The sequence below is a fragment of the Gobius niger genome (genome assembly GCF_951799975.1).
Source record: "Gobius niger genome assembly, chromosome: 2".
Taxonomy (NCBI): domain Eukaryota; kingdom Metazoa; phylum Chordata; class Actinopteri; order Gobiiformes; family Gobiidae; genus Gobius; species Gobius niger.
This window is the reverse complement of record NC_136853.1, coordinates 33,888,566-33,897,252: the sequence shown is the minus strand read 5'-3', so window position 1 is coordinate 33,897,252 and position 8,687 is coordinate 33,888,566.

Genomic DNA, 8,687 nt, shown 5'->3' with positions numbered 1-8,687 from the left:
AGTTACTTCGGTCCGAATTGCCGTCATGCAGTGAGTATAAAATAGGCAACTTGCATCTAGCCCCTTTAACCTTAAAGTTTAACAGTTACATGTATCTGAGTAAATATAAATGTGATAATCAGAGGGGAGTTGGGTAACACTTTGTTTTACACTACCCTTGATACATTGTCCCTGAATAAATTTGGTACAATATAATGTGCTCTGTAACAATGTGTAACGTGTATGGGGGCTAGATACACAATGGTATAATACGTATGTGTGTTTGTAGGTACATAATGTAATAAGACATAACTCTAACCCTAATCTTAAGCCCTAAACTTAAGGGTCCCGTGTCCTATTACATTACACACAAGTTATTCCACTTTGTATCTAACCCATAGTACAGATTGTTACAAAGCTCATTACATTCAACTAAATTTAGTTGGGGTACAATGTATCAAGGTAGTGTGAAATAAAGTGATACCGAATAGAATTTCATCAAGTGACCTAAACATTTGAATTTCCACTAATTGCTCAAGACTCACTACACTGACCCCTGATGTCACAACACAGGTAAGTATAGTACCTTATTTAATTTGGTTAATGGCACAGTAACTACAGTTTAAACATTGCCATTTGGTAAAAACATACAGTGTATAATGTACAAATGTGAGCCAGTGTTTCCTTTCCCGGGTCCCACACAGATGGCAGTGACTTACCACTGTCTACCTTCTTCATCACATGATGCACCTCTCATTCCACTCACATAAGGTCCTCCACAGTTGCATGTACAGTATCTGATCCTTTTATCAGAAGCACCACATTGATTCATCTTTCCATCCTACTAGTTTGAGCTAGTATTTCTGACAATCAGCTTACGACACCAAAAGTGAGACCAGAGTGCAGCAGAAATTTCATCTAAATCGTAATGTTTGCTGTTTTATTATAATCATCAATGTCCTAATGTAGTGTAATAAGGACATGGCAGCATACCAATCAAAGTGAAAACGCACATTTCTTTACCTTTGCCCAGACTAACTCTTTCCACTCTCTTGAACCTGCTGCTGGTATGTGAGTATTTTCTGCTAAGCAAGGCAGTTTTCAATGCGTTGCCCGACTCCCGCTAGGACAGAACCATGAGTCCCAGGACCCCCCACCTTAACGCTCTCACCTCCCTTACTCATGCCACATTGAAGATCCAGCGGTAGGTCCCAGCGGTGATAAAGAACGGCCAGCTGTTCAAACAGTGGGGAGGAGAGCGCGGAGCGGGGGTAGTGGACTCAGAAATCAGCATATTTAGTTTAGAGGAATCAAACTGGTGTGCATCAACAGACCACCTCACAGCACAAGCACAAGTGAGTCAAAGGAAAACTATCACAACTGTTAAAGTCATGGATTAGGTTTCAGATGTTTGCCTTAATGTTCAACTGAAAGAGCACAAGTCTTATAGCTTATTCTTTTCTATCACCCGCCACTACTAATGAACTCATTTATAAAGTTGTTTTACTCTGTTGATGTAATGGCTTTGTCGAAACTTTGAGTCCATACAGTTTGGGTTGTTCTTGGATAATTACAGATTCCCCTTACTTTGCTGCACCTGAAACAGGAACGGAGCCATAAGAATCACTAATGTGAAAGTGTGTCGCTGAATTTGCATTTTCCAAGAACAAAGCTGAGGTTAAACAGATGAGCTGGAGGTCAGTGATGGACTGAGGTTCTTTATCAGTTCATTATTAATCATGGATGGACTGGACACACAAATCCAAGTGCAAAGGGCCTACTTTAAAAGCTTGATTTTGAAAATGTAGGTAGATTTGAAAGTTTAGGCGTGTGTTTAAGTTTGTGATTAATCTAGCTCAGATTACATTAATGTTAAGAACGAATCCAACATAAGACCCAAAGAGTTATGTCAATTGCATTATTTAGCTATTTGAATGAAGTGTTGAAATACTGTCTACTTTTCACTTCTATGTACTATGCTTCTTATTTGTTATAGACCGGTGGTTCTCAAACTGTGCAATGTGGGCTTTTCCTGGTGGTATTTTTGCAATTTTAGGCTGAGACTAATTTGCTATTTTAGACTGTATTTCATTTATGCTCTAATTTAGTCCACTTAAGATCTGTTTTAGATCCGGTTTAGTCCTGATTTGATCTTGATCTGGGTCAAATGTTTTATGAGGTGAGGTTACATGCCGAAGGGAAAGGGAATCTCTCACCTATTCAGACCAGAATAGGATCAAACCCATGCAAACCCAATTTTCGATATTGGCCTTTTAAACTGTACTTGTTGAATTTATAGTTTATTACACAATTATCATCCTTAAAGAGCCTTAGCCTACTGTAGCATAGTGTCATATAACGCTATCCGCTAGTCGTTAGCCGCCGATTGCTAATTGTTCTCTTTAGCGCTTTAAGTGGATTTGAGCTTAGTCACTGGAGGAAACTCTGGCATAGACTGTGTGTGTTTCATTTAAGATCTATAGGACATCACAGTTAAACCCAAAACAGCAGTTTGTCTGAAATCGGAGTAGAATCTTTAGCCTAGTCGGATTAGACTTCACATGTAAACGTAGTAACTGACAGTACCAGCCCCCACCCAGTGCTCCTCCCCGTTGGCCCCCAACAGCTCAACCCACTGTCTCTCTGTTCCGCTTAACATATTGTTTACCGACTCAGCAGGAAATACCTGAGTTCACCCACAAAAACAGAGGACAGGGGGCTCTGATAGCATTGATCAGTGAAGGAAATGGCCCTGCATCCTGGTAAAATCGTGAAATGTTTTGCCAGACAAGCACGAAATGGATGGCTTTTAAACCAAACGAAATATTTGTTTATATTTAAGTCATCGATATGTTGTTTTTTTCTTATTCATTGGGCTTGATGGAGGAAATTGTGAATTTTTTAAAGTAAAATTAACAAACACAGAAATAAGTACTCATTCGATGTATCTGTAAATTGGAATGTTCTTTTTAGTTATTTTTGTTATTAGTTATCTTTGAATCCTTTTTACGTTTCCTCAGTCATTATATAGCACAATATCGCAATGACTTCTCCATCTTTGAGATCCACAAAATAAGACTCTATCACCCGGGCAACAAAGATGGAAACCAATGGCAATTCCTTTAAATTTAGTTTGGGTAGAACATATTAGAAATCGATTTCCATCCTCTTCTTTTGGATGAATCAGATTATTTTTGTTTGTGATCATTTCTGTTCTAGCCCTAGAACAACCTCCCCCTACCAACCTCCTCATGCCTGTCTGCCCAGCTGCAAGTCATCTCCTACTCACACCCATAAGCCCCCTGTGTTGGGATGGGTCAGGGGAGATGAGAATGGGCCGTCCCAGCTGCGCTCTGTCTGAACAGTTGGGTTTTCACTGGGCCGGTGGAAACAGGCTGACAGGAAAGGTAAACAAGGAGGTGTGGACAGAGCGTCTTTCAGTGGTGGTCCCATCATTCACTTTGGCCTGCGGGGTCCAAGAGCACAACCACAGCCTGTAAACTCAAACATGGACAAACTGTTATGGAGAGAGAGCTGACGGCGCAGACAGACGCTCTTGCAGAGGAGCTAACGTGGATCGGGGTGATTCCCCTCACAAATTTGATCAAGTTGTTTAAGTAAGTCAGTTTTAGTTCAGTGTTTCCCGAATAGCGGCTTGGGGACCTATGAGAGTAAAAGCACCGAGCACAATACAATACAAATACAAAAACATGGCACGCTGCATCAAAATTCTGATTTTACATTACAAGTTTCTGGTCCCTAACTTCACCACACAAAAACTCCCTGAGCACTTTGAAATTTGATTTCTTTCTTTCTTTCTTTCTTTCTTTCTTTCTTTCTTTCTTTCTTTCTTTCTTTCTTTCTTTCTTTCTTTCTTTTTTTCTTTCTTTCTTTCTTTCTTTCTTTCTTTCTTTCTTTGCTTAACTTTGAGATCTTCTCAAGAGCAAGGTGACATATTGCTAGTGCACACTGACCTCTACATGCCACTGATGGAGTCACAATGAGATATGAAGCTTGAGCTTTAAAGCCTGTTCCAACTATGTTCTCTCTAATGGAAACATGTCTTTCAAATCACAAAATGTTGTATGTGTTTTCATTAAGATCAAAGAAAGAAAAAAATAACAAGTCAGAAGTCTGAGATTATAATCAAAACTCTGAGGAAGTTCATTCCGATTTTTTCCCCTCAATATTCCGAGATTGAATTTACCAATGGTGCACAACACATCTTTCACCCCATCCTCTGACTCACAGAAAGCGCACTATCCTCTCTGATGTAGAGGACAAATATAAAAAGTATCACAAACTTTCATATTTGCTAAAACTATGTTTTACTGTAAAAGCAATGTGGAAAGCAATTGGAAAGCACTTTAACTCTGATCAACCCCAATCTTCTATATTTATCAACTATATACCATATAGATACCAAACACTTAACCCTTCACATGAGGGGCTCACCTGAAACTGCAAACTGTATTGTAGTGAGATTTGTGAGTCGAGTTCACATTTCCCATAACCATTTTAATGTTATTTGCACTTCTTCTTTTGCCTGGTTCCAGTGCTTAATTTGATCACCCGTTTGGGGGAACGAATTCCCCCACCTTTCAGTTTTTCAGCATAAAGGATCTGGGAAGTATTTAGGAGGATCCGGCAAAGATTTGATCTGTTATAATGGTGTTTAATGAGAGTAAATATCTCACATCTCAGGCTAATTTTCACTTCTTTAACACTGTAGCACTTATGTGTTTCTCTTAAACTTCTTTCTGAAGTTTTTTTCCATAAACTAATTCCTTTATCTATGTATTTTTTATTTGTTTTTTACATTTTTTTCTTATTTAATCTTTTCCCACATTGTCAATGTATAATTATTATTTTTATTTTTTTATGTAACATTTATATAACCAGGACGTCCCTTGAGATAAATCTCTTTTCTGAGGGAGACCTGGCCAAGACGTGCCGGTAACAAGTATAAAACAAATAATTCATGAATAACATGAACACTCTTGGGTAAGGCTCTCAGACAGTGCTGATTTGAAGGAGCTCATGGGAATGAGTTCTTGAAGCCAGAGAGAGTTTTGAATATCATTCCATGACGGGGGAGCAGTGTAGGAAAAAGCTGTTCTGCCCAGTTCAGTGTGGATCCTCGGAACAGAGAGAAGAAGTCGCTTAGAGGAGCGGGAGAGTACAGCTCACAATGATGGGTCCTGTGCGCTGATTTGGTGATGAAGCGCAGTGCACTGTGATAAACTGTGTCCAGAAGAAGATCAATAAATATACAAATTTGAAGAAGATATGTATAGGTGATTGTTCTGAACTTTCAGATTGCAGACATGCAGCATGCTCCTCTGACAATCAATGGAGCTGCTGTGAAGAGGCTGACCTGCTCCAAGTTATTGGGTGAGCACATCACAGAGAACCTGTGCTGGTCCACAAACACTACATCATGGACCAAGAAAGTACATCAGCCCTTCTACAGAGGGACATTAAAGAGCATCATATCCAGCTGCATCCTGCTGTGGGACACTCCCGCGCATATGAGATCTGCTGTGAAGAACATCCATCAAAACCTCCCACCACGACCTCTCAAAAAGTGTCTTTACTGTGTGCATGCTCTATAAACTGTTTGCACCATCTTTTCATAATCATCTGACTTTCATTTTGTTTTATGTCTGTCTCATGTCCAATTCATTATCAACACCGCCCTCTGCTGGCTGGGCAAATATTCTCCCCCCTTGGTGGCAGGCAAACTGCACTGATAGAAATTCTTCCCTTGAAATCGGGGGTCATCTAAATTGTCAGATTTGTTACATAAACCTGACCAATACATTTGAGACACACCTTGTGTTTTTGTTGGCCCCTGAAGCAGTTTGATGTCTCTGTGGAAACTCTCCCTCAATGAAATAACCACTGTTCAGATTAAGTTTGGAAAGAGGCTTTGACTGAAAGGTAAGATGTGACCCAAAACAATGAGTTGATCTGTGAGACTGAACTTATATTTCTCTTGGCTCCTCTGTCGAATCCTGCCCTGGCCTCCACAGAGAGAGACGGTCTGAAGTTACTGTTTGCTTTATCTGAGCTATGTGCCACTATAATGCAAGCTCCAAGCCTTCGGGTTCGTGTTTCTGTCTCAGCAGTTGCCATTTACACTTTAAACAGCAGGGGTCATGAGGTAGCTCCATGGTGGTGATGTTGATAATAATTTTACAACTGTACATTTTGGAGGATATAGTCAACACTTCTCACAATCTCGTTCTCTTTCTCTCCTCCCATTTGTGCAGCAACTGTCGCTTATCTAACCATCTAAGCACAAATGATCTCTCTAATGCAGTGTGGTCAATCCTGGTTACATCTTTGTCGTGCTGAAAGACCCCGACATCTCCATCCTCTGCTAAAGCTTTGAATGTCAATCTTTCCTGTATGAGCATATGGGAAAATGCACATGAAGTCTCTATGTCTCGGTATAGCTTTCTATCTTTGAGATCAATCTTACGCTGCTTTGAGTGACCCACTCACAGTAATCCTACAATGACCCATATTCATTCTGACCCGATGAAGAATGGAGGGAGAATCTTTGCATAGACGAGCCTTGTGTGTGTGTGTGTGTGTGTGTGTGTGTGTGTGTGTGTGTGTGTGTGTGTGTGTTTCTTCTTTTTCACACTGAGAAAAGCCTGAAAACCATGAATTACAAAACTACATTAAAACATCATTAGGGTATCATCCTGTGGCAGGTCCAGTGAACTGTATATATGCACATATAGGAAGAAATGGTTTACAATTGGTAAACCATTCACTTTTTGTACTTTCAAAAAAGAAAGAAAGAAAGAATTAAATCAACTAATTTGCGATAAATATACATAAATACAAACATACAGTGGGGAAAAATGTATTTGGCCAAAATCCAATTGAAAGTCTATGGGGAACTGACCACATACTTTATTTCCCCACTGCACATACATACATGAATACATACACACATACATACATACATACATACATACATACATACATACATACATACATACATACATACATACACACACACACACACACACATACATACATACATACATACATACATACATACACACACACACACACACACACACATACATACATACATACATACATACATACATACATACATACATACATACATACATACATACATACATACATACATACATACATACATACATACATAAAGTGGGGGAAAAAAGTATTTGGTCAGTTTCACATAGACATTCTATTCGATTTTGGCCAAATACGTTTTTCCCCCACTGTACATACATACATACATACATACATACATACATACATACATACAAACATACATACATACATACATACCGGGTTCGATTCCCACCAGGGACGGAGCTTTTCTGTGTGGAGTTTGCATGTTTTCCCCGTGTCTGTGCAGCTGTTCTCCGGGTCCTCCAGTTTCCCTTACCACTAAAAACATGTACAATAGGTGAATCCTCTGGCCAGGTGTTTCTGACCATTAGCCGGGCTCCACATCAGGGAGAGTGTCGGCACACGCTGGCAGCTCACTGCTACAGGTCGCCTCAGTGGCATTGAGGATGGGTCAATTGCAGAGAATGAATTTCCCTACGGGGATTAATACAGTATACCTAACCTTAACCTTAACCTTAACCTTAACCTTAACCTTAACCTTAACCTTAACCTTAACCTTAACCTTAACCTTAACCTTACATAGTTTTGAGCCTAACTGTGTAGCTGTGTGCAAAAGGGGTCACCAGCGCTTATACTTTCTAAGAAAGTTGGCCTCTTTTCACATTGACAAATCTCTGTTGACCATGTTTTATCGTTGTTTTATTTAGTCAGTTATATTCTTTTGTCTGGTCTCTTGGTTTGGGAGCCTGACTCTGAAGAGCAAAAATAGTTGAAATCAGATTGTAAAATGGATTAGCAAATTGACTGGGGAGCCTTTGCTCTATCTTATATGATAAACAGTTTTTGAGAATGGCGTCTTCCATTTCCAAAGATGTCCTCCATCCCCTGAATGGCGAGTTTCACTTGCTCCCATCTGGGAAAAGGGTCAAAGTCCCAGTTGGCAGAACTAACCGTTACAGAAATAGTTTTGTTCCAGCTGCTGTATGTGCTCTAAACAAGTGACCTTTTTCTAACTTCTGTATTCGATGTATCACATGATGATTGTTGTTCTATCGTTGTATTTTATTTTTCATAACTGGCTTGTCGCCCTTTTAGCTGTGTACAGATCTGTCTTATATTTGTCTCTATGTTGCTCTGTATCTGTGTGTGTGGCGCTGTCTCATTCTATGCCAACAAAATATACCTTTAGGTACAAATAACGTTACCGTGAACCTTGATACATACATAAAGCAAAAAACAAATACATTAATGAATCAATACAATTACGGTGAAGTTCACATAGCTACATTTTATAAAAAGTCACATTTGCATATTTTTCTCAGTGTCTGACATGGAAACCAGAATTATCTTTTACTTTTTAAGGTCAACTAGAATTAAAATTAAAAAAATGTTCTATTTGCTAAATGCAGACATTTTTACATACAAGTTTACATACACTAAAATGACTATACCTTTAAACAATTTGGGAAAGCCCAGATGACGATGGCATGTCGTTGGTTCATCCTTGGCCTTACAGTACAAACAGAATGACCTTCCAAACGTGTTTTAGTGAATCATAACTGACTTGGCCTGTCATAGTT